At 36.7% G+C, this 7,041-nt stretch overlaps 1 long non-coding RNA gene across 2 annotated transcripts; it reads left to right on the forward strand.

The window, feature by feature from the left end:
• The first annotated feature begins 1,059 nt into the window (after positions 1-1,059).
• Positions 1,060-6,485, forward strand: LOC150033413 (uncharacterized). Of its 2 annotated transcripts, XR_016523783.1 has the most exons (4): positions 1,060-1,714; positions 3,353-6,143; positions 6,227-6,299; positions 6,392-6,485. It is a non-coding gene; the product is annotated as an uncharacterized LOC150033413 (long non-coding RNA). The 2 variants fall into 2 exon arrangements; XR_016523782.1 differs by having other exon boundaries at positions 1,067-6,143.
• The last annotated feature ends 556 nt before the right edge of the window (positions 6,486-7,041 follow it).

Here is a 7,041-nt window from a genome sequence, read left to right on the forward strand (position 1 = left end):
TGTAATGAGCTACCTTCATGTTCCATACTAATTAGTTGTGTATTTTATTTAGTGAACATTGGTCGTTAATTGTTATCAATGCGTATGATGACGTGGTGTGCTTGTTAGGATTGGTGTCCTAATTCTCCCAGAGTCTCGTTGTTTTATAAAGATATACATTGTTTAATGAATAAAATAAGTATTATTTAATTATGTCATTTACTCATATCCAATAAACAAAGCTCCTTGGTTATCTTATGTGAACTTAAGCATGTATATGTGATATACAAGTGGATCATGCCTTAAGTGATAACCTAAATAGGTCAGTAGTATAAGGATTAAGGTGTGATATATGATCTTGGTGACACTACGGATACGACCCGCTTTGTAGAGGTTTGCAAGTGTTGTGAACTACTACAGATGGTAGAACCTGACCATTCATGTGGAAACGTGTGAGTGGGGTATCCTATACAAAGAGTTTGTATAAGACCTAGACCACGAGATGACTAGACTCTATATATAACGCCGTTGATACTAGAGACTTACATCTCACCTAAACGACCATAGGTGACACGACCTCAATCCTGAGTGATTTGGGAACTTCTATCTTTGAGGGCAGTCATTTGATTAGTATGAGTGAGAGTGACCAGATTGTCAACTCAACATGCCTACCTTTTTCGGGACTTGTCTGATCTAGAAGCTGGTAACTCAATCCACAAGATGAAATTCACTTCTTTGCAGGGATAAGCAGAGAGGTTACTCCCTTAAGAGCTGATTCTGAGGCTTGAACATAGTGGCCACAACTTCTCTTTGGAAGAGAAGACTCTATGTTCGTTAGAGAAATCAGTGGTACTTAAGGGGTAACATCCCAAGTTTTTCATAATTCAAAGTCTATAATTTCGTAAAATTTGAGGACAATTTTGTTAATTTCGAAATTCATTTGTTTAAAGGAAAGATTTGGATTTATGTCACATTAATTTAACTTTAAGTTAATGTCGAGAAATTATTTTAAATTGAAAAAAAAAAGGGTTTTAGAAATATATGTTCATTTATATATATTTATGTTTTGGAAGGAAAGAATGAAATAAAGATAAAATAAAATAAAATCTTCTTTGCATTTTATTCTTATTCTTTTTGGTTATTTTTTATTTAATTATTATTTTATCTCTCCCTCTTCTTCAGCTCGTGCACACCACCAAAAAAAAAAAAAAAAAAAAAAAAAAAACCCTCGCCGCCGCTCGCCCTGCATGTTCGTCGACTCCAAGCACCCCTGACCGCTGCCGTCTGGATCTGCTCAAATCTGAGGTCGAGCGCGTAGCCCAGCGCCAGTCACTCGCCTCTTCGTGCCGCCAACCCGTCGTCCGTCCACTCGCGTCAGCTGTTCGATTCGTGCAGCAGAGGCTCGCGCCGTCCGTTCATCCCTGTATCTGCTGTCATTGCTTGCTCGTCTTCCACCTCTGATTGAGGTCGTGTCGGTCTTCCCATGCGAGTAAACCCAGTCGAGCAACGCTGTCATCAAGACCGGATCCACGCCTTTCCTCTGTCCGCATAGTCGCCGATCATCTTCCAGCCGTCAGATCTGTGGTGCAGCATCAGATTCAGTGCCTAGCCGCCCAGCCACGCAGGCTTCTTCCGGCCACTGCTCGTCGCACTGCCACTGGAGACCACGCGCCGCTTGACCTCTCTCTTTCGTTCACCACCATTTTGTCGTTTTTTAAGTGTTGAGACTGGTTGGGTAAGTGTTTTTTGAACTTCGGAGATCTATTTTTAACTAAGATTTTGGTATGGTTTGATTAACCCATAATGAGATTTCAAGATTTGAGAGGATTTTGAGGTGGCCCACCAAGTTTGAAGTTTAAGACTAATTTGGGCAAAAAATTTGTTAAGTTTGGTAAGCCTTTGTGAGTTTTGAAAATTAACCTTGGACCTAGCCACAATTTCAGTAAAGATAAAACTTGAGACATCGGATAAATTGGTTAATTGGAAAGGACTTAAAGGGATTAATTTAAATATTGGATTTGTTATATGTGTTGCTTCAAGGCTTTGCTTGGCAAGGAGGGGATAAGCTTACTTGAACTAATTTGAATTTACTTTGAGGTAAGTAATCTTATTACTGGAACCACCTTTGTGTCGGACGATAAATTTATGATTTATTTTGAGGATTGTAAGACTAGTTACAAGGATAATTTTGACTGTTCTGAAATTTAATGGACTGTTTTGAAAAGATATATGAGCATGTGATATTCTGTCTGAAACATTTTAATATATGAGCATGATTTAGAATTTTATGAGACATATCAAAAGTACGATTAAGCATGACCCTAAATTATGAGTTAAGCGACACTACTACTGGAATGTCTTAAAGTTCGGTGAAAGTTAGAGCATTTGTTGATGTACATATTTATGTGATTTATTATGAAAGTGTGTAAGCTATATGATGTATTATGAAATTTCAAATGTTTGATTGTTTACATGAGTTAGTGCATGAAATTGATCTACTAGAGTTGATCCATTAAAACTAGATTAAAACACGTACGTTAAGGTTGATTAACATGACTTTGATGAGGAGATTTTAGAGGACTCATGATTATACGAATGTTATATGTAATATGAAGTTAGATGCAATCTCTTTTCCTTTCCAGACTACATGACTGCATGAAAGTGATGCACATCCAAAGGCGCTAGAACATGAAAGAGATGTACTAGGGCTGGTGTGTATGAAAATGATACATACCTAGAGGGTACTGGGGTGTACGTAAGAGGTGCACACTCAGTGGGTTATGTGTATACGAAAGAGGTATGCATCCCTACATTTATAGAGAGGATCTGGGGTATACGAAAGAGGTACACACTCAGTGGGTTATGTGTATACAAAAGAGGTGTACACATAACTAGGTACGAAAGAAGTACATACTTAGTGGGTTAGGTGTATACGAAATAGGTATATACTTAACCAGGTGTACGAAAGAGGTACACATTCAGTGGGTTATGTGTATACGAAAGAGGTGTATACGTAACCATGTGTACGAAAGAGGTACACATTAAGTGGGTTATATGTATACGAAAGATGTGTACGCATACCCATGCGTAAGTAAGAGATTGTGTTTCCTTCGGGATTCACCAGAGATTGTGCCCTCGGGATTCATCAGAGGTTGTAGGTCCTATGGGACTTATTAGAGGTAGTAGGCATACTTAACTACAGTAGGATAGAAATAAGTTTTTCGTGTATGTATGTGTCCCATGAGGACTAGAGCAATTTATATGTTCCATTAGAGGTAGGCATCTAGAGGACATAGATGCCTAGCCTGACCCCGGTAGTGGGGTTACTTACTGAGTATTTTTATACTCACCATTTTTCATGTTTATGTTTCAGGTAAGAGTAGGGATGCACTGGCGAATGAAAAGCGGAATCCGTGATCGAGCCACTGGGACCAGTTTTATGCTTCCGCTCATGATGTTTAGATTTCTTTCATGTTTTTCTACTTTCAATCTTCATGTTTGAAATTTACCGATTAGTATTCGTTTCCAAACTTTTACAGTTTTCTAAACTCATTAAATTTCTAATTATGATTTATGGGCACCCTATTATTTGACTTTTATTTAATTTTAATGAAAATATTTTATTTGACTTTATTTATTTAGCATTTATTTCGTTGTGAAAATGTATCATTTTAAATTCTATGCGCATGCATGTGTATAGTAACGACCTAGCTCGAGTCTTAGGGAGTCGGGTCGTAACATAAGTAGACGGATGTAACTATAGAGGCATAACAGTTATTGGCCCAACTGTACTTATGAGCGATCTGTGAAGGGTTGTCGCACTGCTGATTGGTTAAGATGGACACATAATATATTTATGGTAAGGAGAGTTCAACTATCGGTCTTTAGTTGAGTGCTTAACTGTCACATCCCACCCCAGATTACCCTCTAAACTTGGATAGAATGGTGACTGCAGTGGTTACCAACCCTTTTGCTGGCACTTACCGCCTAACTATCCTGTTAACCTTTACTCAAACCCTGAATACATACATATCATTAATATACCAACATATTAACTCAGAACTTAACACATTTACATTACAGGGTTTCGCAACATTGTTCATATATGAATATTACAACTTAGTGAGCCCCATCTAGTATTTTATTCACTAGACAGACACATGTGTACTAATTAACATAGGTCTTTAATTACGTTTCCTTCAACCTGTTTTTTTGAGTGGCAGAGCAGCAGTAGAATAGTCTTTTGGGAACTGATCGCTGCCTGAAAGAAAACATTTGAAAACGTGAGCTAGAAGCCCAGTGAGTGACTTAATAAAAATATAAATCTCATGCTCAAAATCGGAAGCTTGAAACCATAATACTGAAACTAAAGTATACCAAGCAAACATGTACATAAAACCTTTAAACCACCATTAAACATCAATATTGCTTAGTTGAAAACGAGCATACATCGCTCTAGCTCCCAACGTTTGTTACCGGCCAAGAGACTCATACTTCGGCCTCCCTTTGCTGGTATATAGCCTAGGGGACCCAAACTTCGGCCTCTCATTCGGAACTACCTATGGCACATGGAGTTTTCTATGTACCGTCAACACCTTAGGTACATTTATTCAAATACCTTCCTTACCTTCAGTATCTGGCTCACTTAAGCTATCAAGTTCTCGAATATAGCATAGAAAACTCTTTAGGATACCTTCCTTACCTTTAGTATCCATTTTTTATTATGTTTAGGAATACCAACGCATGTACTTTGACAATCTTAGATATTTAAAACATAGTACATCAAGCTTCATTCAACCTTAGCTTTAACCCTAACGCATGCTTTATACTTTGTAAAATAAGTTGACTTAAATCATGTTGAACTAGCTTGTAAAAACTATTAACATGCGTTAGATATGGAAAACATACTTGAAAGACTCATACATTAGTAACATTATGCGTTGATAAACATTCATAAGTATTAGCAATTCCAAACTATCCTTCTAGCCTAGGAGAAGATTTGACTGCCTTTATCCTTAGTTGAGAGTGAACTATTAGATCTAACCCTCAATGTCAACCTTGGTCAGGGAGAACCCTTTTGCTCAATCCCTCGACGTCGTATTACCTACGTGCACATGGTTATAACTGAGTATTGAAATACCTTAGGTACTTGACTAGGATACCTTCTCATTGTCCTTCAGTATCCTTAGGATACCTTCCCATTGTCCTTCAGTATCCGTCATATAACTAGTCATAAACATTTAGTTGAAAGGATACCTTCTCATTGTTCTTCAGTATCCGTCATATAACTAGTCATAAACATTTAGTTGAAAGGATACCTTATCATTGTCCTTCAGTATCCATCATATAACTAGTCATAAACATTTAGTTGAAATGATACCTTCTCATTGTCCTTCAGTATCTGTCATAAACATTTAGTTGAACACTAAGGCTTAGTGCTTAAATAATCATACTAGTTCATCCATCATACTGGTTCATCATAAAAATGGAGTTACTTAAGCATACTGATAGTATTTGGACAAAATAACATATCTAAATCATGTCAATTCCATGGAAAACATGCTTTACTTAATATGAGAAATAGTTTCACAAATATGTTGCTTGGCAATCTATTTAAATCTTCTCCCACTTGCCCAATCGTGTATACGATTGTTCATTCCTCCTTCGTTTACCTCATTCCAAGTCCGAACAGAACCCACCCTCTGGATTCTCACACCGAGAATACCAAAGTAACCTTCTTAGTGGTGTCATACTCAACTCGACACCGTCGAGGTTCTGTAGAGGTCGTTCGTGTTGCTGGAGTGTTCGTGACCGAGGCGATCGCTGAGTTCAAGCGCGAAGTGTTGTGCAGTGTTACGGTCGTGTCGTTCGAGCGTTCGAGGTTTCTGTGTTCGAGCATTCGTGAGCATGGAGCGTGGAGACGAGTCTACAAATATTTGTAGCTTTCGCCTTGTTCATTTGTAGTTATCATGTTATAATTTCTATATTGATTGAATAACTGCATGTTTCTATTTCGATTGTAATTTGTAATGTTCATTCATGATTGTAATTTGGAATTATCTATATTATGCTACTCATGGAAATCTCAAGTTCGATTTCCTTCAGTACTATCTTGACTCATTGAGCACAAGTTCACGAGAAGATATCAAGTACATAACAAATATGTAAGCTAACTTTGCTTGAATTTTTTTTCGGTGTAAAATTTATTTCATTCTGAATATTAAACTATACTCTTTGACGAATGTAGGGCAATGACCATTTTTCAGTCTAAAAAAAATTTGCAAAGGACTCGAAAAACCACATTCTGGAAAACAGTAAAGGTAAGTATAAAAGCATTGAAAAAATTAATAGAATGATGTTTATTTAATGCAACTGTATGATATGTGTATTAATTATTGGTTTTATATTGTAGTATCCTTTACAAGTGGGAACTGTCGAATATGGGTATTACGTTATGAGATATGCGAGAAATCATGACTAAAGAGAACAATATTATTACAGATGCGGTATGTCTTTAAACTATTTATATATATTGTAACATTATAGATAGTGTAAATAGTAAATAAATATGTATATCTCACTTTCTATGTTTTATAGATTGATACGAGGAGCTCGTACTCGCAACTTGAATTGGATGAAGTACGCGTAGAATGGGCTGAATATTATAGGTCGCTATATCTGATGGACTTCCTATAAATTGTGTATGTGGCTACATGGGAATGCCCAAAACTTTTTTTGTGTAAATGTTTTGTTCAGCCATTATAGATTATATACTTCAAAGAAATGTGTGGTGGAGGATATACTTTTAGTCTTGTGATTTTTGGAATACATAGCACATATAGATTGGTCTTACAATTGTGGAATCATCTCCTCCACCTTCTTCCCTTCCTCATGTGTGGTTGATGCACTAACAACTTCCTTCTCCTATGATATAAATAGAACAATACAAATTAAACAAGTTAAAAATTATCATAACTAATAGTTGTAACCTTAATGCATAAATTAAATAAGATAGAACATGAGACTGACTATGACTCCTTACCCAAAAAATTAACGACGTGC

This window comes from Benincasa hispida, chromosome 10 (genome assembly GCF_027475165.1).
Source record: "Benincasa hispida cultivar pf3 chromosome 10, pf3_genome.v1.1, whole genome shotgun sequence".
In the NCBI taxonomy this organism is placed as follows: domain Eukaryota; kingdom Viridiplantae; phylum Streptophyta; class Magnoliopsida; order Cucurbitales; family Cucurbitaceae; genus Benincasa; species Benincasa hispida.